We start from the raw sequence: 26844 nt of genomic DNA on the forward strand, positions 1-26844 counted from the left end.
TGCACCTATCACATTGGAGAGCACAGGTCAAAGGTATAGCACAGCTAAAAGTACGATTTCTGGGCCACAGCATGTAACTGTGTATGTATGACCCTCAGTGGATGCTGCCAAATTTGTTTTCCAACCTGTGGAACTTTTTTATACCCTTTCCAGAAATGAATAAGAATTTCCAGTGCTCTCCATCCTGTCACCATTTGGTTTTGTTTGTCCTTTTTTTTTTTTAAAGTAAGCTTCATTGAGGTGTAATTTACATAGTAAAACCTGCCAACATTAGATTATTCTACATTGTTTTCAATGATATCATTTCTTTGCCAAGCTGGATTTTGGTGCTTGCTGTGATAAAAGGCAAGTGCCATGCAAAAAATGAATGTGTAACAAGAAGCAAGGAGGCGCTTTGAGAAGGTTTCAGAAGCCGTGCAGTGCGCATCATGAAGGTTATGATTCTGACGTGTCAGAGCAGTGAAAACACAAGCCACTCTACTGAACTTTTGTCAAGGGAACACATAAGAATAGCCACAGCACCAGCCACAAACCTACAAACTATAGAAATATATGTGAAGCCAGAAAACAACAGCATTCCCCAACGAAAGCACTGTTGTCGACCGACCTATCATGAAATTAGGGCAAACGGGAAGGACAAAGACAGAGAGAATTTGCAGGCAACCAAAGATGATTCGTTAAATAAATCAATTTACTGTTAGTCAAAGGATTGAAGTTAACTCTAGATCTTGAACTCGTAATTTAAGCTGACGCATGTTGGAACATGGGAATGTTGGAATCATATATTGGTATATATGGAATCATATATCAGATGACGCCTAAAAATATTTACCAAAAATTGTCAGTGGAATAATTGAGTCGTCTGGTTTCTAGAACTACAAGTTTTCATTCCTCTTTAAAGATATTAGTATATTTAATGTACTTGACTAGTATATTTAATATACTTCAACACATAAATTTAAAGTTTTAGTCGTTGAAAACTTATTGGATACGTTTGCTTATTTAACCAGTACAACCAGTACAGGAAATTTAGGAAGTCCAACGTAACTCAGATTTTCAAGCCATAATAAAGCCAAGACTTACATAACAGTATATTATACCACCATTATTTTCTACATCAGAACATAATCTGAAAATATATATATAGTCGTTTTTAGACCAAAATTATTAAACCAATCTAATTTTTCTGAGTAACCTCGATAAAAGCACATGACATGACATAAACATTTTAAATGTCATTATATGTAAAATGTATAAATTATTTAAATTGCTTAAAAGTATTAAGGGTCATCTTTGTAGTCCATTTCATTTCGTTTCTCACTGGTGTTCCGAGGGATCAAGACCATTAATTTAATCTACAGCTAAATCTGTTATTGTTCCTTGTCACCAATTCCACAACAAAATTTTTCCTTATATAAATACCACATTGAAAGCATAAGTAGTAAAGCATTCTTCCCAGAAATTCTTAATTTTCTTATTTTGAATTTATACGAGTGATTATTACTTTCCTGAAATTACTTGCGGAATTAATTTTTAATTAATTTAAATTTTTAGAGGCCTACTTTGTCTATTCTCTCCCAAGGAAGAGAAAGTATATTGTTTTGCTTCTGAGAAGATATATTTAAAGGGAAAAAAATTCATCAAACTAGTGGGCATTATTTAAGGTGAAAGCAGAGGCAATGATAGGTTTTAACAGCAACTGACAGTGAGGGAAACAAAATGAAATAAGTAAGCCACATTAGGTCCTTGAAGGAAGCTCATTAATGAAACTCAGAGTAATTCTGTGATATGCTTTTGAGTCTCCAGGGTATGTATCTGTGCATGAAGTCATTGCTCCTCATCCATTTTTATTAAGGACCGAACTGGCTTACAGTTCTGGAAGGTTTAAATCTTGATTTGTAGGGTTGTCACAAGTGCTCATGTTGCTGACTTTGTTGCTTGTTTGTAATGCTATGTCTCTCCTCTGCTTTCTGCCATCCCTGAAGGACATTGGTTTGAATTTTTTCAGTTATTTAGAACCTTGAGTATACCAATGAAAGAAAGCTGCCTATTCCGTGCTAAAAATTCCATATTCTTCCTGTATTAATCCCCCTTATTAATGTTGAGTTCCTTATGAGGGAACCATTGCATATTAAGATCGTCTTTATTGTAGCTGCTACACTTTTGCAGTTATTGACAAGGGTTGACTGGGCCCACGTGGCTTTTAGCAAATAGTGGAAAGACAAGAGGTGGACAGCTTCTCACTGCTGTGGTGTCTCATACCAGGAAACACCAGAATCCTCAGGACAAGCATCAGACAAAAAAGACTCATGGTCCGGATTAGCTGTCATCTTCTACCTAACAGGGACTGGATCCCTGTCAACCGCCACCCAACAGGGATTATCCCCAGAAGTTCACTTCCTAAAATTAAAACCAGAATCCCTCACTGAGACGAGAAATTAGTGATGCACAAATGAGAGGGAGAGAGAGAGACAAAATCCGTGTCCAGTAACCACACAGTATGAAAAAGCCAAAATGCTCCATTCCTGCACATGAGCTAGAACAGAACAGAGCAAACACGAGCCAATAGCTCTAAGGGTCCAGGTCTGAAGCACGAACTTGTGGGGGGCAGGATTCTGTTGGCTCCCACGAGGTGTCTTAGATGGGCTAATTTGTATCGTCACAGCCAAAAAACAAACAAAAAACGGTCAAGGAATAACATAGAAACACTTATTCCCATGCGAATTCCCCATTTTATAGGAGGAAGGACAGGCATTAGATTGTTTGCATCAAATTAAAAGTATAACCAAAATGTATAAATAAAAGAGAAAAGGGGAGAAGGAAAAAACTTCTGGGATCAGCGAGATTCTTCTCTTTGGATAAGTTGCTTGGCAGGACGTTGTCAAAGAGGTCACTCTGGGCAGTCTTCTCTGGACCCTGTTGACTAGGTCTGCAGAGAAAACCATTACAGTTATTGGGAGACTTTAAAAATATTGAATGTTGAGCTTTCGAACGTATGCAATAGAATATCTCTGTGTACTGCCCACAGGGTCCCCCTGTTGTCCTTCCCCTTAGTTATGTCGGGAGGGCACTGCTCCCTTTATTAGTTAGACTACCATAGAGAGATGTATAGAAAGGTTGCTGTGTTGGCAAGTAAATGAAGAAAGGGACATTGGAAGACTGGAAAATAAAATGGAATATGATTCAGTGCCACTTCTGTGGAGGGCAAACTTGAAGGATTTACCAACATTAGAAGCACAGAAACACTAAAGGTAGCACTTGCACTTGCAGTTCTCTACGCTCTGGAAACACCTGCACGAGTGGTCAGAGGTGTGTGTACAATAATGATGGTTGCAGCCTATTCGTCATCGTGAAACCATGAAACCAAATACTACACAACCATGGAAGAAATGCCTTTATCAAAAAAAAAATGCAGAGGAGAATTATGATGATGAGTTCACCGATAACATCATTCATAGAACAATTACTAACGTTCACAGCTGAAAAATTTGAGACACATAAAATATAACTTTCTTGTCCAAGTCTGTAGACTTGGCAGAATAAAGACTATCCCACCAGACCGTGGCTTCCTCGATCTCTTTCAGAAGGCCGTAAGTTAGGCAAGTATAGGGTCCAATAGAGACGACAGACAATAGAGCTGGGAAGGGGAGTGTGGCCCAAGACAGGCAGCAGTCGTGAGGTGGATAGGACCCCGATTGCAGTTCGGTAAACTTTGTGGGAGCAGAAGTACAGGGGATAATCAGCATGGAACACCTGCAATGGTAATCAGCACGGAAAACGCTGAATGGGTTCTAAAACCTCTACCCACCGTCCCTGGGTGGGCTCGAACCACCAACCTTTCGATTAACAGCCGAACGCGCTAACCCATTGCGCCACAGAGACAGCAGCACGCCCCTCTCCTGGCCTCTCTATGGAGTAGACAGACACTGACTAATTCCTAGGATGTGCCGCCTTTCTCGCAGGAAAACGGTACCAGTTCCAAAGCTTCGGAAAAACGGAAAGTTTAGAGCAGCCGATCCCACTGGACCTGAGACTGGGTCGAGGTCAGGAAAAGACAACACTAAGCACTATTATCATAGGGCAGCCACCCATGCAGACAATTCTGACAAGCACTTGAGAATACACCCCCTCCCTTGGACGCATTTCCCATCTGGTCCTCTCATCCTCCCACTCACTACAGGGAAGGATTCGTCACCTTTGTGTCCTGTCAGAACCCTTTACGCTCCGTGCAGGGCACAGAGATCCAGGCAACAGCCAAGGGGCAGCTGCACTTCCCAGAAGGGCCTTTCGCGAGGTAGGCGGTTCCAGCGCTCAGGCTGACCCAAGACCCCACTGCCCGCCAAGGCAACCGGGAAGGAGACCGGAGGGCAGCCGGTCCGGGGGGATTCCTACTAGCACAGAACGTGCCTGGCCTGCACTTCGGGGGGAGCTGAATAAAACTCCTCTGGAAGCTTCTCTACAGCCTGAAGAGAACGGATTTCAGGCTCCTGAAAGGGCAAGGGGGCCTCCTCGCGAGGACAGAGGCTTCCCCTGGTCTTGGAGGACAAGTCCCGCAGAAGCTGCCTTTGAGAGACACGCCAAACGAAAGGAGCAATCTTGAGTGGAGAGGTCTGCACGGAACTCTCAAGTGGTGTCGCCATTCTTATGTACGGAGAGAGAGTGAGAAACCCAACGTGGGAACATGTTTACTGTGCACTTACGTACAGAATATACGATGTTATTCCTCTTGCAACTTTCTTGTATGTTTCAAAGGGCTTTGGTTTTGGTTCTTAATGAATGTTTGGAACTCGAGTCTCCGATTCTCTTGGGATGAAAACGCGGTAAATAAGACTTCGGGTTTGTAACATGCAGGGGGAAAAGAGCCGAGGCGAGAGCCGGCCAGCCCAGGCTGTCCATTACATCTCACGTCCTCCAGCCTGCGCGATGTCAAGGACCCTGAGGCCGGCACTCGCCGGCATTTGGGGACTCAGTGCAGAAGCTCTTCTGCATCTGAACCTTGAAGCAAAACACAGCTCTGGTCGGGGCAGGAAGAGGAAGCCTCCTGCCAGTGGAGACGCTGAAGGGGAAAAAAAAGAAAAAAACTTTTGCAGAGGCTTCCCTGACCGGGAATCGAACCCGGGCCGCAGCGGTGAAAGCGCCGAATCCTAGCCACTAGACCACCAGGGAACCATTGAGGAGCCCCGACGTAGCGTCTCCAGGTGAAAGTTGTAAAAGTCAAGACTAAACTTCAGAGACCCGGAGAGCAGGAACGGAGATTTCCCAGAAGCCCAGGGCTGAATGCAGCTGTGCAAGGCTCCCAGCCCTTGCCCGGCTGCTCATCGCCCTTCACCTCTCCAGTCTTGGGCGACGCCTTGGGCCCTGAGACAGGACACAAGGTCCGTCCTGGTCTAGCTTCAGCGCTGTGTGCTGCCGAGCCAAGGTCCTGCTCTCTTTCTGAACCTCGCTTTTCCCTTGAGTCAGGTGCCGACTGGGATGTCAGCAGGGGATGGGCGGATCCGTCCACTTCCTGATCTCTGCCCTGGCTCTGGGGGCTCTCCTGGAGACGGCACCGCGACGGGCTCCTTCCCCTCCGCGACCGGCTCAATTCGTGGAGCCTGACATTGTTCATTTCCGTGTCTTTGGCTCGGGTCCCCGGTGCACAGTCGGGTTCGGTCTCTTTCGTGGCGTCACGCAGATCAAACTGTTGCGTAGCTGTGCCGAGGTGGGGGAAAGCCAAGTGTGCTTCACAGGGATGAACTCCTTGGTTTTCAGAGACATAACTCGTGTGAACATGTGGAAGAGGTTTAGGCGCCTGCTTAGTAGGTGAGGGGATTTCCGGATGTAAAACTGACCCGAAGTCAGCCTTGTCCTTTGCCCACTTGGATTAGCTGGCTGTGGCCTGCGCTCCGCGGTGCCTCAGAGCAGAGAAAGGCGGGCGGGTTCCTGGTGCTGAGCAGGCTCTCAGGCAGTAAGGGAACTCCTGGCCTGTACCTTGGGGATGGAAACTGAGGCTGCGCCCGCCACCTCACCCCCTGCCTTTCGCCCGTTTTGGTTTTTGGAGTGGGAAGGTAAGAACTTCAGAAAGGAAGGACGCTTGTTTCCACCCGGTTTCGAACCGGGGACCTTTCGCGTGTGAGGCGAACGTGATAACCGCTACACTACGGAAACACGGCGGGTGCTGCCGCTTAGTGGCGCATCCCTGAAATCCGTAGGTCCTGCCACCACTATCCTAGTCGCCAACTTTTTAAACTGCAGAATGAACCTTGAAGCCCCGAGATCTCTCAGGCAAGGAGACTGCGGCTTCCGACAGGCCCTGCTTTCAGGGTTCCTCGCCTGGCCCGAAGGGAGGACCCCCGAGCCTCCCACAGTCGGCCTTCGGGCTCCCGCACCGACCGCAGAGTCCTCGGATCCACGGCTATGCCCCCGAGTGCAGGGGTCGCCCCCGCTGCTGACTCCTCAGCTCCCAGAAGCCGCGGGAGCCGGGGGTTCGGGCAAGTGCCCTTTGGGCCTAAGGGGAAAAGGTAGAGAATTAGGTTCATTCCAGTGAGCTTCTCTCTCTCTGGAGCGGATCCTGTGGGTCCTAGCTGCATTTCTCCAAAGCCTCCAAACAGAATTGCTTTCATCCAGACTGGATTGAGTCGTCTTCAGGGTGAATGCTAGCTTGCTACAAACACTCCGTCATACCTGAAGGAGGAAATCTACAACTCCCAGGTAAATTCTATTTTCTTCCTTTGATTTCTTCAAACAACAACAACACCCACAAAGACAGGTCACTGGTACATACTTGCACTTTTCTTATAATACTTAAGGTATGTCTGACTATCTATGAAAAGCTCTTGCTATAGAAACATGTGCAAGAGATTGTCTACCATGAGCTAAACGATCGTCATGCCTGCCCAAGGTCCAAGAATCTGATGAAGCTGGATCCAGTCCCCCACTGCCTTTAGATCACCAGTTCGATCACCATCCAAAGCAACCAATTTCCCAGATGCAGGTCACTAACATGAGGGAGAAGAGGTCAGCTAAACATTTAAACAATCGCAGTTTGTTCTGGGGAATGTTGAAAGTCAGCAGTGGTACAGTTAGAAGGGGAAATAAAAGACTTCATAATAACGATAATACCAGCTTGCTCGAGCTTTACTCAGTGACCAGCACTGTTCCTCAGTGCTTTACTGTGGAATCACTTACTAAGTCCACATAACAACCCTGGAAGATAGTGTAGGACTTTACCACCCCTTGTTGCAGATGAGAACACTGAGGCACGGAAAAGCTGAGCTAACCTTTCCAGGGTCTCACCACCACCACCACCCCCCCCCCCCCCCGTGACAGTGAGAGCCAGCACTCAGACCCAAGCAGTTTGCCTGCAGAGCCCCTCCCCTTGGCCACCATGCTCACGGGTAACTGAGAAAACTTCACTGAGATTTGCATCCCTTCCTTGTTCAACCTCCAATATATCAAAAGGAAGAGAAGATTGAAAGGTAGGCCTACAAACCTCCCCAAACTCATTAATGAAATGAAGAAGAAGAGGAGAAAGAGTAAACAGGACCATTGGAGAAGCAACGACGTTAGACGCAGAGAGAATGACGATGCGTTTGTTAAACACATACTAACTGGAAACTGTCTCTTTAAAGACTAAGAAGGACCTAGCTTCCAACCATTGAAGGCCTAAACTTTCCCGTTCCATGGCAGTCTCCACCCAAGAATAGATTTCAAAGCTACCAACATAGTGTATACACATGTGAATATGAAAATCATACTTCAACATTAGTAGTAAAGAGATTATTTTTGAATTTAAAAAAATATTTTTAATACAGCAGGTTCTTAATAGTTATTTGATATATATTAGTGTATATATGTCAATCCCAATCTCCCAACGCATCCCACCACCACCAACCCCTCTGCCGCTTTCCCCCCCGTTGGGGTCCATATGTTTGTTCTCTACATCTGTGTCTCTCTTTCTGCCCTGCAAACCGGGTCATCTGAACCATTTTTCTAGGTTCCTCATATATGCGTTAATATACGATATTTGTTTTTCTCTTTCTGACTTGCTTCAAGTAGTAAAGAGATTTTGAAGGAGTTAGCTCACATGGTTACTAATAAAAATGGGAAACAGTTATTAGGATGTTGTCATTAAACAAAGGCAGGATTTATAAAAAAGCCAGAAAAGAGAAGAGAGGAAACACACACACACACACACACACACACAAAGCCTGAGAAAGGGGAGTCTTCCCTTTCCTGGAGGAACAGATAGCTGAAAGCCATCAAACAGCTTATCAGGAGGGTTTAATCTAGTGAAGTTCCGAGCTAATCAGGTAAACGCTTTTGGCTATGTGTGGATGCTCAAAAATTCTTGAGAGTTGAGTGGTGAAATGCATGTGGCGGCTATTCTTTGTGTACTACCTGCCAGTGTCCCCCTTTGGCACCTGTGAGTTAGTTAAGCCTAATTGAACTACTTTCCTCATCAGAATTTCTCAATTTCCTATACCGCCCACATTCCTTGACTCATATTGATTCTTAAAAGAGCAGATTTGGTCATGAACACTTGGTTCTCTCTTTGACACAGTATTAACAGTGGAATGTCAGCTTAAGGTAATGGTTGTGAGCAGCATATGCGTAAGTAGTCAGATATCCGATAGTGAAGGGAAGCCAAAAATCTGAGGACAGCAAAAATATCACAGTAACTACTTTGAACTTACTTTCCCTCCTAGCCCAGGACAAAGCAGAAGGAAAAGTATCAACATCACTTTACCAATAACCAAGTGGCATTAAACTTTAAAACAATGAGGCATAATATGCATAAAGTACAAAGAGTGTACACTTCCCAAACCATCACCAGTGTACACCAACCTGAGTAACTGATAAAGCAACCTAAATAACTAAGGTATGCAAAATTACCAGACCACAGAAGGCTTCCTCATGACTCTTCCCATGCAAGAGCTCAGAGTAATCACACACATACCCCTGCCAACCTCTCTGCCTGTTACTTTCACATAAATTGAATCACAGGGCATGCACTGGGTTTGGGGGGATGGAGGGGCATGGGTCCGACTTCTTTCACTCAACGTTATGTCTATGAAATTTAACCCTATTTTTCACGTAGTTCTTTGTCTCTGTGTGTATGCCTTGTAAGAATATAACTCCACGTAGTTTTGAACTGTTGGACATTTCAGTTGTTTCCACTTGAGGATATTCTGAAATGGTACGAACATTTTTTTATGACTTTTGGGGGACATACACATTTTTCTAGAGCACCCCATTCCAACAGAATAATGCCAGTGTTGACTTTCAAAATAATACTTTTGAGCGTTTCCCTGGTTGCGCATTGGTTAAGAATCCGCCTGCCAAGGCAGGGGACACGGGGTCGAGCCCTGGTCCGGGAAGATCCCACATGCTGTGGAGCAACTAAGCCCGTGCACCCCAACTACTGAGCCTATGCTCTAGAGCCCGTGAGCCACAACTACTGAGCCCTCCTGCCACAACTACTGACGCCTGCCCGCCTAGAGCCCGTGCTCCGCAACAAGAGAAGCCACCACAGTGAAGAGCAGCCCCCAATCACTGCAACTAGAGAAAGCCCTCGCCCAGCAACGAAGACCCAACGCAGCCAAAAACAAATACACAAAATCAATTTTAAAAATTTATGAAAATAAAAATATACAAAAGTTGGGGTGGGGGGTTTGTTTTTTGTTTTTTTCCAACAAAAAGCGTTTATTCAGGAATAGCGGAAGAATGGCAATTCAGGACAAGCAAGCTATAGCAAAAGCCATAGGCAAGTCCCACAAACAAAGGAGAGGAAGGAACCTTATTTTACAGAGAGAGAGGAGGAAGCTGAGGGAGGTTGTTTTGAACCCAAGTCCACTGGAGAAAAGTGAAAGTTCAGGGTGATGACGGTTTCTCATTGCCAAGTTGCTGATTTCCTGCGGGAGATGCAACGTGCCTGTCTTTCTGTTGGGGCCTGTAATCGATGATTCTTCCTGTTGATGCTTCTTCTGTTTGGGTTTGTAATTGACGATACTTCCTGTCTTTGAACTTGAGTGGTACCCCATGAGAGCTCCCACTTCTGGTCTCCCGACTTCATCTGAGTGACGTTTCCCTTTATTAGTTTTCAAACCTGTCACAAGGAATTTTGAATTTTCTATTTTAATCTATTTTAATGTTTTAGGAGACTTACTACATCAAAATATTATCATTACAACCTGTGGCCCTAGCAACTTTCAAGTGTTCAGTAGCTACATGTGGCTTGCACCTATCACATTGGAGAGCACAGGTCAAAGGTATAGCACAGCTAAAAGTACGATTTCTGGGCCACAGCATGTAACTGTGTATGTATGACCCTCAGTGGATGCTGCCAAATTTGTTTTCCAACCTGTGGAACTTTTTTATACCCTTTCCAGAAATGAATAAGAATTTCCAGTGCTCTCCATCCTGTCACCATTTGGTTTTGTTTGTCCTTTTTTTTTTTTAAAGTAAGCTTCATTGAGGTGTAATTTACATAGTAAAACCTGCCAACATTAGATTATTCTACATTGTTTTCAATGATATCATTTCTTTGCCAAGCTGGATTTTGGTGCTTGCTGTGATAAAAGGCAAGTGCCATGCAAAAAATGAATGTGTAACAAGAAGCAAGGAGGCGCTTTGAGAAGGTTTCAGAAGCCGTGCAGTGCGCATCATGAAGGTTATGATTCTGACGTGTCAGAGCAGTGAAAACACAAGCCACTCTACTGAACTTTTGTCAAGGGAACACATAAGAATAGCCACAGCACCAGCCACAAACCTACAAACTATAGAAATATATGTGAAGCCAGAAAACAACAGCATTCCCCAACGAAAGCACTGTTGTCGACCGACCTATCATGAAATTAGGGCAAACGGGAAGGACAAAGACAGAGAGAATTTGCAGGCAACCAAAGATGATTCGTTAAATAAATCAATTTACTGTTAGTCAAAGGATTGAAGTTAACTCTAGATCTTGAACTCGTAATTTAAGCTGACGCATGTTGGAACATGGGAATGTTGGAATCATATATTGGTATATATGGAATCATATATCAGATGACGCCTAAAAATATTTACCAAAAATTGTCAGTGGAATAATTGAGTCGTCTGGTTTCTAGAACTACAAGTTTTCATCCCTCTTTAAAGATATTAGTATATTTAATGTACTTGACTAGTATATTTAATATACTTCAACACATAAATTTAAAGTTTTAGTCGTTGAAAACTTATTGGATACGTTTGCTTATTTAACCAGTACAACCAGTACAGGAAATTTAGGAAGTCCAACGTAACTCAGATTTTCAAGCCATAATAAAGCCAAGACTTACATAACAGTATATTATACCACCATTATTTTCTACATCAGAACATAATCTGAAAATATATATATAGTCGTTTTTAGACCAAAATTATTAAACCAATCTAATTTTTCTGAGTAACCTCGATAAAAGCACATGACATGACATAAACATTTTAAATGTCATTATATGTAAAATGTATAAATTATTTAAATTGCTTAAAAGTATTAAGGGTCATCTTTGTAGTCCATTTCATTTCGTTTCTCACTGGTGTTCCGAGGGATCAAGACCATTAATTTAATCTACAGCTAAATCTGTTATTGTTCCTTGTCACCAATTCCACAACAAAATTTTTCCTTATATAAATACCACATTGAAAGCATAAGTAGTAAAGCATTCTTCCCAGAAATTCTTAATTTTCTTATTTTGAATTTATACGAGTGATTATTACTTTCCTGAAATTACTTGCGGAATTAATTTTTAATTAATTTAAATTTTTAGAGGCCTACTTTGTCTATTCTCTCCCAAGGAAGAGAAAGTATATTGTTTTGCTTCTGAGAAGATATATTTAAAGGGAAAAAAATTCATCAAACTAGTGGGCATTATTTAAGGTGAAAGCAGAGGCAATGATAGGTTTTAACAGCAACTGACAGTGAGGGAAACAAAATGAAATAAGTAAGCCACATTAGGTCCTTGAAGGAAGCTCATTAATGAAACTCAGAGTAATTCTGTGATATGCTTTTGAGTCTCCAGGGTATGTATCTGTGCATGAAGTCATTGCTCCTCATCCATTTTTATTAAGGACCGAACTGGCTTACAGTTCTGGAAGGTTTAAATCTTGATTTGTAGGGTTGTCACAAGTGCTCATGTTGCTGACTTTGTTGCTTGTTTGTAATGCTATGTCTCTCCTCTGCTTTCTGCCATCCCTGAAGGACATTGGTTTGAATTTTTTCAGTTATTTAGAACCTTGAGTATACCAATGAAAGAAAGCTGCCTATTCCGTGCTAAAAATTCCATATTCTTCCTGTATTAATCCCCCTTATTAATGTTGAGTTCCTTATGAGGGAACCATTGCATATTAAGATCGTCTTTATTGTAGCTGCTACACTTTTGCAGTTATTGACAAGGGTTGACTGGGCCCACGTGGCTTTTAGCAAATAGTGGAAAGACAAGAGGTGGACAGCTTCTCACTGCTGTGGTGTCTCATACCAGGAAACACCAGAATCCTCAGGACAAGCATCAGACAAAAAAGACTCATGGTCCGGATTAGCTGTCATCTTCTACCTAACAGGGACTGGATCCCTGTCAACCGCCACCCAACAGGGATTATCCCCAGAAGTTCACTTCCTAAAATTAAAACCAGAATCCCTCACTGAGACGAGAAATTAGTGATGCACAAATGAGAGGGAGAGAGAGAGACAAAATCCGTGTCCAGTAACCACACAGTATGAAAAAGCCAAAATGCTCCATTCCTGCACATGAGCTAGAACAGAACAGAGCAAACACGAGCCAATAGCTCTAAGGGTCCAGGTCTGAAGCACGAACTTGTGGGGGGCAGGATTCTGTTGGCTCCCACGAGGTGTCTTAGATGGGCTAATTTGTATCGTCACAGCCAAAAAACAAACAAAAAACGGTCAAGGAATAACATAGAAACACTTATTCCCATGCGAATTCCCCATTTTATAGGAGGAAGGACAGGCATTAGATTGTTTGCATCAAATTAAAAGTATAACCAAAATGTATAAATAAAAGAGAAAAGGGGAGAAGGAAAAAACTTCTGGGATCAGCGAGATTCTTCTCTTTGGATAAGTTGCTTGGCAGGACGTTGTCAAAGAGGTCACTCTGGGCAGTCTTCTCTGGACCCTGTTGACTAGGTCTGCAGAGAAAACCATTACAGTTATTGGGAGACTTTAAAAATATTGAATGTTGAGCTTTCGAACGTATGCAATAGAATATCTCTGTGTACTGCCCACAGGGTCCCCCTGTTGTCCTTCCCCTTAGTTATGTCGGGAGGGCACTGCTCCCTTTATTAGTTAGACTACCATAGAGAGATGTATAGAAAGGTTGCTGTGTTGGCAAGTAAATGAAGAAAGGGACATTGGAAGACTGGAAAATAAAATGGAATATGATTCAGTGCCACTTCTGTGGAGGGCAAACTTGAAGGATTTACCAACATTAGAAGCACAGAAACACTAAAGGTAGCACTTGCACTTGCAGTTCTCTACGCTCTGGAAACACCTGCACGAGTGGTCAGAGGTGTGTGTACAATAATGATGGTTGCAGCCTATTCGTCATCGTGAAACCATGAAACCAAATACTACACAACCATGGAAGAAATGCCTTTATCAAAAAAAAAATGCAGAGGAGAATTATGATGATGAGTTCACCGATAACATCATTCATAGAACAATTACTAACGTTCACAGCTGAAAAATTTGAGACACATAAAATATAACTTTCTTGTCCAAGTCTGTAGACTTGGCAGAATAAAGACTATCCCACCAGACCGTGGCTTCCTCGATCTCTTTCAGAAGGCCGTAAGTTAGGCAAGTATAGGGTCCAATAGAGACGACAGACAATAGAGCTGGGAAGGGGAGTGTGGCCCAAGACAGGCAGCAGTCGTGAGGTGGATAGGACCCCGATTGCAGTTCGGTAAACTTTGTGGGAGCAGAAGTACAGGGGATAATCAGCATGGAACACCTGCAATGGTAATCAGCACGGAAAACGCTGAATGGGTTCTAAAACCTCTACCCACCGTCCCTGGGTGGGCTCGAACCACCAACCTTTCGATTAACAGCCGAACGCGCTAACCCATTGCGCCACAGAGACAGCAGCACGCCCCTCTCCTGGCCTCTCTATGGAGTAGACAGACACTGACTAATTCCTAGGATGTGCCGCCTTTCTCGCAGGAAAACGGTACCAGTTCCAAAGCTTCGGAAAAACGGAAAGTTTAGAGCAGCCGATCCCACTGGACCTGAGACTGGGTCGAGGTCAGGAAAAGACAACACTAAGCACTATTATCATAGGGCAGCCACCCATGCAGACAATTCTGACAAGCACTTGAGAATACACCCCCTCCCTTGGACGCATTTCCCATCTGGTCCTCTCATCCTCCCACTCACTACAGGGAAGGATTCGTCACCTTTGTGTCCTGTCAGAACCCTTTACGCTCCGTGCAGGGCACAGAGATCCAGGCAACAGCCAAGGGGCAGCTGCACTTCCCAGAAGGGCCTTTCGCGAGGTAGGCGGTTCCAGCGCTCAGGCTGACCCAAGACCCCACTGCCCGCCAAGGCAACCGGGAAGGAGACCGGAGGGCAGCCGGTCCGGGGGGATTCCTACTAGCACAGAACGTGCCTGGCCTGCACTTCGGGGGGAGCTGAATAAAACTCCTCTGGAAGCTTCTCTACAGCCTGAAGAGAACGGATTTCAGGCTCCTGAAAGGGCAAGGGGGCCTCCTCGCGAGGACAGAGGCTTCCCCTGGTCTTGGAGGACAAGTCCCGCAGAAGCTGCCTTTGAGAGACACGCCAAACGAAAGGAGCAATCTTGAGTGGAGAGGTCTGCACGGAACTCTCAAGTGGTGTCGCCATTCTTATGTACGGAGAGAGAGTGAGAAACCCAACGTGGGAACATGTTTACTGTGCACTTACGTACAGAATATACGATGTTATTCCTCTTGCAACTTTCTTGTATGTTTCAAAGGGCTTTGGTTTTGGTTCTTAATGAATGTTTGGAACTCGAGTCTCCGATTCTCTTGGGATGAAAACGCGGTAAATAAGACTTCGGGTTTGTAACATGCAGGGGGAAAAGAGCCGAGGCGAGAGCCGGCCAGCCCAGGCTGTCCATTACATCTCACGTCCTCCAGCCTGCGCGATGTCAAGGACCCTGAGGCCGGCACTCGCCGGCATTTGGGGACTCAGTGCAGAAGCTCTTCTGCATCTGAACCTTGAAGCAAAACACAGCTCTGGTCGGGGCAGGAAGAGGAAGCCTCCTGCCAGTGGAGACGCTGAAGGGGAAAAAAAAGAAAAAAACTTTTGCAGAGGCTTCCCTGACCGGGAATCGAACCCGGGCCGCAGCGGTGAAAGCGCCGAATCCTAGCCACTAGACCACCAGGGAACCATTGAGGAGCCCCGACGTAGCGTCTCCAGGTGAAAGTTGTAAAAGTCAAGACTAAACTTCAGAGACCCGGAGAGCAGGAACGGAGATTTCCCAGAAGCCCAGGGCTGAATGCAGCTGTGCAAGGCTCCCAGCCCTTGCCCGGCTGCTCATCGCCCTTCACCTCTCCAGTCTTGGGCGACGCCTTGGGCCCTGAGACAGGACACAAGGTCCGTCCTGGTCTAGCTTCAGCGCTGTGTGCTGCCGAGCCAAGGTCCTGCTCTCTTTCTGAACCTCGCTTTTCCCTTGAGTCAGGTGCCGACTGGGATGTCAGCAGGGGATGGGCGGATCCGTCCACTTCCTGATCTCTGCCCTGGCTCTGGGGGCTCTCCTGGAGACGGCACCGCGACGGGCTCCTTCCCCTCCGCGACCGGCTCAATTCGTGGAGCCTGACATTGTTCATTTCCGTGTCTTTGGCTCGGGTCCCCGGTGCACAGTCGGGTTCGGTCTCTTTCGTGGCGTCACGCAGATCAAACTGTTGCGTAGCTGTGCCGAGGTGGGGGAAAGCCAAGTGTGCTTCACAGGGATGAACTCCTTGGTTTTCAGAGACATAACTCGTGTGAACATGTGGAAGAGGTTTAGGCGCCTGCTTAGTAGGTGAGGGGATTTCCGGATGTAAAACTGACCCGAAGTCAGCCTTGTCCTTTGCCCACTTGGATTAGCTGGCTGTGGCCTGCGCTCCGCGGTGCCTCAGAGCAGAGAAAGGCGGGCGGGTTCCTGGTGCTGAGCAGGCTCTCAGGCAGTAAGGGAACTCCTGGCCTGTACCTTGGGGATGGAAACTGAGGCTGCGCCCGCCACCTCACCCCCTGCCTTTCGCCCGTTTTGGTTTTTGGAGTGGGAAGGTAAGAACTTCAGAAAGGAAGGACGCTTGTTTCCACCCGGTTTCGAACCGGGGACCTTTCGCGTGTGAGGCGAACGTGATAACCGCTACACTACGGAAACACGGCGGGTGCTGCCGCTTAGTGGCGCATCCCTGAAATCCGTAGGTCCTGCCACCACTATCCTAGTCGCCAACTTTTTAAACTGCAGAATGAACCTTGAAGCCCCGAGATCTCTCAGGCAAGGAGACTGCGGCTTCCGACAGGCCCTGCTTTCAGGGTTCCTCGCCTGGCCCGAAGGGAGGACCCCCGAGCCTCCCACAGTCGGCCTTCGGGCTCCCGCACCGACCGCAGAGTCCTCGGATCCACGGCTATGCCCCCGAGTGCAGGGGTCGCCCCCGCTGCTGACTCCTCAGCTCCCAGAAGCCGCGGGAGCCGGGGGTTCGGGCAAGTGCCCTTTGGGCCTAAGGGGAAAAGGTAGAGAATTAGGTTCATTCCAGTGAGCTTCTCTCTCTCTGGAGCGGATCCTGTGGGTCCTAGCTGCATTTCTCCAAAGCCTCCAAACAGAATTGCTTTCATCCAGACTGGATTGAGTCGTCTTCAGGGTGAATGCTAGCTTGCTACAAACACTCCGTCATACCTGAAGGAGGAAATCTACAACTCCCAGGTAAATTCTATTTTCTTCCTTTGATTTCTTCAAACAACAACAACACCCACAAAGACAGGTCACTGGTACATACTTGCACTTTTCTTATAATACTTAAGGTATGTCTGACTATCTATGAAAAGCTCTTGCTATAGAAACATGTGCAAGAGATTGTCTACCATGAGCTAAACGATCGTCATGCCTGCCCAAGGTCCAAGAATCTGATGAAGCTGGATCCAGTCCCCCACTGCCTTTAGATCACCAGTTCGATCACCATCCAAAGCAACCAATTTCCCAGATGCAGGTCACTAACATGAGGGAGAAGAGGTCAGCTAAACATTTAAACAATCGCAGTTTGTTCTGGGGAATGTTGAAAGTCAGCAGTGGTACAGTTAGAAGGGGAAATAAAAGACTTCATAATAACGATAATACCAGCTTGCTCGAGCTTTACTCAGTGACCAGCACTGTTCCTCAGTGCTTTACTGTGGAATCACTTACTAAGTCCACATAACAACCCTGGAAGATAGTGTAGGACTTTACCACCCCTTGTTGCAGATGAGAACACTGAGGCACGGAAAAGCTGAGCTAACCTTTCCAGGGTCTCACCACCACCACCACCCCCCCCCCCCCCCGTGACAGTGAGAGCCAGCACTCAGACCCAAGCAGTTTGCCTGCAGAGCCCCTCCCCTTGGCCACCATGCTCACGGGTAACTGAGAAAACTTCACTGAGATTTGCATCCCTTCCTTGTTCAACCTCCAATATATCAAAAGGAAGAGAAGATTGAAAGGTAGGCCTACAAACCTCCCCAAACTCATTAATGAAATGAAGAAGAAGAGGAGAAAGAGTAAACAGGACCATTGGAGAAGCAACGACGTTAGACGCAGAGAGAATGACGATGCGTTTGTTAAACACATACTAACTGGAAACTGTCTCTTTAAAGACTAAGAAGGACCTAGCTTCCAACCATTGAAGGCCTAAACTTTCCCGTTCCATGGCAGTCTCCACCCAAGAATAGATTTCAAAGCTACCAACATAGTGTATACACATGTGAATATGAAAATCATACTTCAACATTAGTAGTAAAGAGATTATTTTTGAATTTAAAAAAATATTTTTAATACAGCAGGTTCTTAATAGTTATTTGATATATATTAGTGTATATATGTCAATCCCAATCTCCCAACGCATCCCACCACCACCAACCCCTCTGCCGCTTTCCCCCCCGTTGGGGTCCATATGTTTGTTCTCTACATCTGTGTCTCTCTTTCTGCCCTGCAAACCGGGTCATCTGAACCATTTTTCTAGGTTCCTCATATATGCGTTAATATACGATATTTGTTTTTCTCTTTCTGACTTGCTTCAAGTAGTAAAGAGATTTTGAAGGAGTTAGCTCACATGGTTACTAATAAAAATGGGAAACAGTTATTAGGATGTTGTCATTAAACAAAGGCAGGATTTATAAAAAAGCCAGAAAAGAGAAGAGAGGAAACACACACACACACACACACACACACAAAGCCTGAGAAAGGGGAGTCTTCCCTTTCCTGGAGGAACAGATAGCTGAAAGCCATCAAACAGCTTATCAGGAGGGTTTAATCTAGTGAAGTTCCGAGCTAATCAGGTAAACGCTTTTGGCTATGTGTGGATGCTCAAAAATTCTTGAGAGTTGAGTGGTGAAATGCATGTGGCGGCTATTCTTTGTGTACTACCTGCCAGTGTCCCCCTTTGGCACCTGTGAGTTAGTTAAGCCTAATTGAACTACTTTCCTCATCAGAATTTCTCAATTTCCTATACCGCCCACATTCCTTGACTCATATTGATTCTTAAAAGAGCAGATTTGGTCATGAACACTTGGTTCTCTCTTTGACACAGTATTAACAGTGGAATGTCAGCTTAAGGTAATGGTTGTGAGCAGCATATGCGTAAGTAGTCAGATATCCGATAGTGAAGGGAAGCCAAAAATCTGAGGACAGCAAAAATATCACAGTAACTACTTTGAACTTACTTTCCCTCCTAGCCCAGGACAAAGCAGAAGGAAAAGTATCAACATCACTTTACCAATAACCAAGTGGCATTAAACTTTAAAACAATGAGGCATAATATGCATAAAGTACAAAGAGTGTACACTTCCCAAACCATCACCAGTGTACACCAACCTGAGTAACTGATAAAGCAACCTAAATAACTAAGGTATGCAAAATTACCAGACCACAGAAGGCTTCCTCATGACTCTTCCCATGCAAGAGCTCAGAGTAATCACACACATACCCCTGCCAACCTCTCTGCCTGTTACTTTCACATAAATTGAATCACAGGGCATGCACTGGGTTTGGGGGGATGGAGGGGCATGGGTCCGACTTCTTTCACTCAACGTTATGTCTATGAAATTTAACCCTATTTTTCACGTAGTTCTTTGTCTCTGTGTGTATGCCTTGTAAGAATATAACTCCACGTAGTTTTGAACTGTTGGACATTTCAGTTGTTTCCACTTGAGGATATTCTGAAATGGTACGAACATTTTTTTATGACTTTTGGGGGACATACACATTTTTCTAGAGCACCCCATTCCAACAGAATAATGCCAGTGTTGACTTTCAAAATAATACTTTTGAGCGTTTCCCTGGTTGCGCATTGGTTAAGAATCCGCCTGCCAAGGCAGGGGACACGGGGTCGAGCCCTGGTCCGGGAAGATCCCACATGCTGTGGAGCAACTAAGCCCGTGCACCCCAACTACTGAGCCTATGCTCTAGAGCCCGTGAGCCACAACTACTGAGCCCTCATGCCACAACTACTGACGCCTGCCCGCCTAGAGCCCGTGCTCCGCAACAAGAGAAGCCACCACAGTGAAGAGCAGCCCCCAATCACTGCAACTAGAGAAAGCCCTCGCCCAGCAACGAAGACCCAACGCAGCCAAAAACAAATACACAAAATCAATTTTAAAAATTTATGAAAATAAAAATATACAAAAGTTGGGGTGGGGGGTTTGTTTTTTGTTTTTTTCCAACAAAAAGCGTTTATTCAGGAATAGCGGAAGAATGGCAATTCAGGACAAGCAAGCTATAGCAAAAGCCATAGGCAAGTCCCACAAACAAAGGAGAGGAAGGAACCTTATTTTACAGAGAGAGAGGAGGAAGCTGAGGGAGGTTGTTTTGAACCCAAGTCCACTGGAGAAAAGTGAAAGTTCAGGGTGATGACGGTTTCTCATTGCCAAGTTGCTGATTTCCTGCGGGAGATGCAACGTGCCTGTCTTTCTGTTGGGGCCTGTAATCGATGATTCTTCCTGTTGATGCTTCTTCTGTTTGGGTTTGTAATTGACGATACTTCCTGTCTTTGAACTTGAGTGGTACCCCATGAGAGCTCCCACTTCTGGTCTCCCGACTTCATCTGAGTGACGTTTCCCTTTATTAGTTTTCAAACCTGTCACAAGGAATTTTGAATTTTCTATTTTAATCTATTTTAATGTTTTAGGAGACTTACTACATCAAAATATTATCATTACAACCTGTGGCCCTAGCAACTTTCAAGTGTTCAGTAGCTACATGTGGCTTGCACCTATCACATTGGAGAGCACAGGTCAAAGGTATAGCACAGCTAAAAGTACGATTTCTGGGCCACAGCATGTAACTGTGTATGTATGACCCTCAGTGGATGCTGCCAAATTTGTTTTCCAACCTGTGGAACTTTTTTATACCCTTTCCAGAAATGAATAAGAATTTCCAGTGCTCTCCATCCTGTCACCATTTGGTTTTGTTTGTCCTTTTTTTTTTTTAAAGTAAGCTTCATTGAGGTGTAATTTACATAGTAAAACCTGCCAACATTAGATTATTCTACATTGTTTTCAATGATATCATTTCTTTGCCAAGCTGGATTTTGGTGCTTGCTGTGATAAAAGGCAAGTGCCATGCAAAAAATGAATGTGTAACAAGAAGCAAGGAGGCGCTTTGAGAAGGTTTCAGAAGCCGTGCAGTGCGCATCATGAAGGTTATGATTCTGACGTGTCAGAGCAGTGAAAACACAAGCCACTCTACTGAACTTTTGTCAAGGGAACACATAAGAATAGCCACAGCACCAGCCACAAACCTACAAACTATAGAAATATATGTGAAGCCAGAAAACAACAGCATTCCCCAACGAAAGCACTGTTGTCGACCGACCTATCATGAAATTAGGGCAAACGGGAAGGACAAAGACAGAGAGAATTTGCAGGCAACCAAAGATGATTCGTTAAATAAATCAATTTACTGTTAGTCAAAGGATTGAAGTTAACTCTAGATCTTGAACTCGTAATTTAAGCTGACGCATGTTGGAACATGGGAATGTTGGAATCATATATTGGTATATATGGAATCATATATCAGATGACGCCTAAAAATATTTACCAAAAATTGTCAGTGGAATAATTGAGTCGTCTGGTTTCTAGAACTACAAGTTTTCATTCCTCTTTAAAGATATTAGTATATTTAATGTACTTGACTAGTATATTTAATATACTTCAACACATAAATTTAAAGTTTTAGTCGTTGAAAACTTATTGGATACGTTTGCTTATTTAACCAGTACAACCAGTACAGGAAATTTAGGAAGTCCAACGTAACTCAGATTTTCAAGCCATAATAAAGCCAAGACTTACATAACAGTATATTATACCACCATTATTTTCCACATCAGAACATAATCTGAAAATATATATATAGTCGTTTTTAGACCAAAATTATTAAACCAATCTAATTTTTCTGAGTAACCTCGATAAAAGCACATGACATGACATAAACATTTTAAATGTCATTATATGTAAAATGTATAAATTATTTAAATTGCTTAAAAGTATTAAGGGTCATCTTTGTAGTCCATTTCATTTCGTTTCTCACTGGTGTTCCGAGGGATCAAGACCATTAATTTAATCTACAGCTAAATCTGTTATTGTTCCTTGTCACCAATTCCACAACAAAATTTTTCCTTATATAAATACCACATTGAAAGCATAAGTAGTAAAGCATTCTTCCCAGAAATTCTTAATTTTCTTATTTTGAATTTATACGAGTGATTATTACTTTCCTGAAATTACTTGCGGAATTAATTTTTAATTAATTTAAATTTTTAGAGGCCTACTTTGTCTATTCTCTCCCAAGGAAGAGAAAGTATATTGTTTTGCTTCTGAGAAGATATATTTAAAGGGAAAAAAATTCATCAAACTAGTGGGCATTATTTAAGGTGAAAGCAGAGGCAATGATAGGTTTTAACAGCAACTGACAGTGAGGGAAACAAAATGAAATAAGTAAGCCACATTAGGTCCTTGAAGGAAGCTCATTAATGAAACTCAGAGTAATTCTGTGATATGCTTTTGAGTCTCCAGGGTATGTATCTGTGCATGAAGTCATTGCTCCTCATCCATTTTTATTAAGGACCGAACTGGCTTACAGTTCTGGAAGGTTTAAATCTTGATTTGTAGGGTTGTCACAAGTGCTCATGTTGCTGACTTTGTTGCTTGTTTGTAATGCTATGTCTCTCCTCTGCTTTCTGCCATCCCTGAAGGACATTGGTTTGAATTTTTTCAGTTATTTAGAACCTTGAGTATACCAATGAAAGAAAGCTGCCTATTCCGTGCTAAAAATTCCATATTCTTCCTGTATTAATCCCCCTTATTAATGTTGAGTTCCTTATGAGGGAACCATTGCATATTAAGATCGTCCTTATTGTAGCTGCTACACTTTTGCAGTTATTGACAAGGGTTGACTGGGCCCACGTGGCTTTTAGCAAATAGTGGAAAGACAAGAGGTGGACAGCTTCTCACTGCTGTGGTGTCTCATACCAGGAAACACCAGAATCCTCAGGACAAGCATCAGACAAAAAAGACTCATGGTCCGGATTAGCTGTCATCTTCTACCTAACAGGGACTGGATCCCTGTCAACCGCCACCCAACAGGGATTATCCCCAGAAGTTCACTTCCTAAAATTAAAACCAGAATCCCGCACTGAGACGAGAAATTAGTGATGCACAAATGAGAGGGAGAGAGAGAGACAAAATCCGTGTCCAGTAACCACACAGTATGAAAAAGCCAAAATGCTCCATTCCTGCACATGAGCTAGAACAGAACAGAGCAAACACGAGCCAATAGCTCTAAGGGTCCAGGTCTGAAGCACGAACTTGTGGGGGGCAGGATTCTGTTGGCTCCCACGAGGTGTCTTAGATGGGCTAATTTGTATCGTCACAGCCAAAAAACAAACAAAAAACGGTCAAGGAATAACATAGAAACACTTATTCCCATGCGAATTCCCCATTTTATAGGAGGAAGGACAGGCATTAGATTGTTTGCATCAAATTAAAAGTATAACCAAAATGTATAAATAAAAGAGAAAAGGGGAGAAGGAAAAAACTTCTGGGATCAGCGAGATTCTTCTCTTTGGATAAGTTGCTTGGCAGGACGTTGTCAAAGAGGTCACTCTGGGCAGTCTTCTCTGGACCCTGTTGACTAGGTCTGCAGAGAAAACCATTACAGTTATTGGGAGACTTTAAAAATATTGAATGTTGAGCTTTCGAACGTATGCAATAGAATATCTCTGTGTACTGCCCACAGGGTCCCCCTGTTGTCCTTCCCCTTAGTTATGTCGGGAGGGCACTGCTCCCTTTATTAGTTAGACTACCATAGAGAGATGTATAGAAAGGTTGCTGTGTTGGCAAGTAAATGAAGAAAGGGACATTGGAAGACTGGAAAATAAAATGGAATATGATTCAGTGCCACTTCTGTGGAGGGCAAACTTGAAGGATTTACCAACATTAGAAGCACAGAAACACTAAAGGTAGCACTTGCACTTGCAGTTCTCTACGCTCTGGAAACACCTGCACGAGTGGTCAGAGGTGTGTGTACAATAATGATGGTTGCAGCCTATTCGTCATCGTGAAACCATGAAACCAAATACTACACAACCATGGAAGAAATGCCTTTATCAAAAAAAAAAATGCAGAGGAGAATTATGATGATGAGTTCACCGATAACATCATTCATAGAACAATTACTAACGTTCACAGCTGAAAAATTTGAGACACATAAAATATAACTTTCTTGTCCAAGTCTGTAGACTTGGCAGAATAAAGACTATCCCACCAGACCGTGGCTTCCTCGATCTCTTTCAGAAGGCCGTAAGTTAGGCAAGTATAGGGTCCAATAGAGACGACAGACAATAGAGCTGGGAAGGGGAGTGTGGCCCAAGACAGGCAGCAGTCGTGAGGTGGATAGGACCCCGATTGCAGTTCGGTAAACTTTGTGGGAGCAGAAGTACAGGGGATAATCAGCATGGAACACCTGCAATGGTAATCAGCACGGAAAACGCTGAATGGGTTCTAAAACCTCTACCCACCGTCCCTGGGTGGGCTCGAACCACCAACCTTTCGATGTTGTGGGCTCGAACCACCAACCTTTCGATTAACAGCCGAACGCGCTAACCCATTGCGCCACAGAGACAGCAGCACGCCCCTCTCCTGGCCTCTCTATGGAGTAGACAGACACTGACTAATTCCTAGGATGTGCCGCCTTTCTCGCAGGAAAACGGTACCAGTTCCAAAGCTTCGGAAAAACGGAAAGTTTAGAGCAGCCGATCCCACTGGACCTGAGACTGGGTCGAGGTCAGGAAAAGACAACACTAAGCACTATTATCATAGGGCAGCCACCCATGCAGACAATTCTGACAAGCACTTGAGAATACACCCCCTCCCTTGGACGCATTTCCCATCTGGTCCTCTCATCCTCCCACTCACTACAGGGAAGGATTCGTCACCTTTGTGTCCTGTCAGAACCCTTTACGCTCCGTGCAGGGCACAGAGATCCAGGCAACAGCCAAGGGGCAGCTGCACTTCCCAGAAGGGCCTTTCGCGAGGTAGGCGGTTCCAGCGCTCAGGCTGACCCAAGACCCCACTGCCCGCCAAGGCAACCGGGAAGGAGACCGGAGGGCAGCCGGTCCGGGGGGATTCCTACTAGCACAGAACGTGCCTGGCCTGCACTTCGGGGGGAGCTGAATAAAACTCCTCTGGAAGCTTCTCTACAGCCTGAAGAGAACGGATTTCAGGCTCCTGAAAGGGCAAGGGGGCCTCCTCGCGAGGACAGAGGCTTCCCCTGGTCTTGGAGGACAAGTCCCGCAGAAGCTGCCTTTGAGAGACACGCCAAACGAAAGGAGCAATCTTGAGTGGAGAGGTCTGCACGGAACTCTCAAGTGGTGTCGCCATTCTTATGTACGGAGAGAGAGTGAGAAACCCAACGTGGGAACATGTTTACTGTGCACTTACGTACAGAATATACGATGTTATTCCTCTTGCAACTTTCTTGTATGTTTCAAAGGGCTTTGGTTTTGGTTCTTAATGAATGTTTGGAACTCGAGTCTCCGATTCTCTTGGGATGAAAACGCGGTAAATAAGACTTCGGGTTTGTAACATGCAGGGGGAAAAGAGCCGAGGCGAGAGCCGGCCAGCCCAGGCTGTCCATTACATCTCACGTCCTCCAGCCTGCGCGATGTCAAGGACCCTGAGGCCGGCACTCGCCGGCATTTGGGGACTCAGTGCAGAAGCTCTTCTGCATCTGAACCTTGAAGCAAAACACAGCTCTGGTCGGGGCAGGAAGAGGAAGCCTCCTGCCAGTGGAGACGCTGAAGGGGAAAAAAAAGAAAAAAACTTTTGCAGAGGCTTCCCTGACCGGGAATCGAACCCGGGCCGCAGCGGTGAAAGCGCCGAATCCTAGCCACTAGACCACCAGGGAACCATTGAGGAGCCCCGACGTAGCGTCTCCAGGTGAAAGTTGTAAAAGTCAAGACTAAACTTCAGAGACCCGGAGAGCAGGAACGGAGATTTCCCAGAAGCCCAGGGCTGAATGCAGCTGTGCAAGGCTCCCAGCCCTTGCCCGGCTGCTCATCGCCCTTCACCTCTCCAGTCTTGGGCGACGCCTTGGGCCCTGAGACAGGACACAAGGTCCGTCCTGGTCTAGCTTCAGCGCTGTGTGCTGCCGAGCCAAGGTCCTGCTCTCTTTCTGAACCTCGCTTTTCCCTTGAGTCAGGTGCCGACTGGGATGTCAGCAGGGGATGGGCGGATCCGTCCACTTCCTGATCTCTGCCCTGGCTCTGGGGGCTCTCCTGGAGACGGCACCGCGACGGGCTCCTTCCCCTCCGCGACCGGCTCAATTCGTGGAGCCTGACATTGTTCATTTCCGTGTCTTTGGCTCGGGTCCCCGGTGCACAGTCGGGTTCGGTCTCTTTCGTGGCGTCACGCAGATCAAACTGTTGCGTAGCTGTGCCGAGGTGGGGGAAAGCCAAGTGTGCTTCACAGGGATGAACTCCTTGGTTTTCAGAGACATAACTCGTGTGAACATGTGGAAGAGGTTTAGGCGCCTGCTTAGTAGGTGAGGGGATTTCCGGATGTAAAACTGACCCGAAGTCAGCCTTGTCCTTTGCCCACTTGGATTAGCTGGCTGTGGCCTGCGCTCCGCGGTGCCTCAGAGCAGAGAAAGGCGGGCGGGTTCCTGGTGCTGAGCAGGCTCTCAGGCAGTAAGGGAACTCCTGGCCTGTACCTTGGGGATGGAAACTGAGGCTGCGCCCGCCGCCTCACCCCCTGCCTTTCGCCCGTTTTGGTTTTTGGAGTGGGAAGGTAAGAACTTCAGAAAGGAAGGACGCTTGTTTCCGCCCGGTTTCGAACCGGGGACCTTTCGCGTGTGAGGCGAACGTGATAACCGCTACACTACGGAAACACGGCGGGTGCTGCCGCTTAGTGGCGCATCCCTGAAATCCGTAGGTCCTGCCACCACTATCCTAGTCGCCAACTTTTTAAACTGCAGAATGAACCTTGAAGCCCCGAGATCTCTCAGGCAAGGAGACTGCGGCTTCCGACAGGCCCTGCTTTCAGGGTTCCTCGCCTGGCCCGAAGGGAGGACCCCCGAGCCTCCCACAGTCGGCCTTCGGGCTCCCGCACCGACCGCAGAG

The 26844-nt window shown here is 45.4% G+C and overlaps 6 non-coding genes across 6 annotated transcripts; all 6 read right to left on the bottom strand.

Moving 5' to 3' along the window:
- Window positions 1-3808: 3808 nt before the first annotated feature.
- TRNAN-GUU (transfer RNA asparagine (anticodon GUU)) lies at window positions 3809-3882 on the bottom strand. The gene has a single exon. It is a non-coding gene; the product is annotated as a tRNA-Asn (tRNA).
- Window positions 3883-6074: 2192 nt separating this feature from the next.
- Window positions 6075-6147, bottom strand: TRNAV-CAC (transfer RNA valine (anticodon CAC)). Its single transcript has one exon. It is a non-coding gene; the product is annotated as a tRNA-Val (tRNA).
- Window positions 6148-14025: 7878 nt separating this feature from the next.
- TRNAN-GUU (transfer RNA asparagine (anticodon GUU)) lies at window positions 14026-14099 on the bottom strand. Its single transcript has one exon. It is a non-coding gene; the product is annotated as a tRNA-Asn (tRNA).
- Window positions 14100-16291: 2192 nt separating this feature from the next.
- Window positions 16292-16364, bottom strand: TRNAV-CAC (transfer RNA valine (anticodon CAC)). Its single transcript has one exon. It is a non-coding gene; the product is annotated as a tRNA-Val (tRNA).
- A 7879-nt stretch (window positions 16365-24243) lies between these two features.
- On the bottom strand, window positions 24244-24347 carry TRNAN-GUU (transfer RNA asparagine (anticodon GUU)). Its single transcript has 2 exons — window positions 24310-24347; window positions 24244-24279 (listed from the first exon to the last, which is right to left on the bottom strand). It is a non-coding gene; the product is annotated as a tRNA-Asn (tRNA).
- Window positions 24348-26539: 2192 nt separating this feature from the next.
- TRNAV-CAC (transfer RNA valine (anticodon CAC)) lies at window positions 26540-26612 on the bottom strand. The gene has a single exon. It is a non-coding gene; the product is annotated as a tRNA-Val (tRNA).
- Between the last annotated feature and the right edge of the window lie 232 nt (window positions 26613-26844).

The sequence above is a fragment of the Balaenoptera ricei genome, unplaced genomic scaffold (assembly GCF_028023285.1).
Source record: "Balaenoptera ricei isolate mBalRic1 unplaced genomic scaffold, mBalRic1.hap2 scaffold_714, whole genome shotgun sequence".
Taxonomy (NCBI): domain Eukaryota; kingdom Metazoa; phylum Chordata; class Mammalia; order Artiodactyla; family Balaenopteridae; genus Balaenoptera; species Balaenoptera ricei.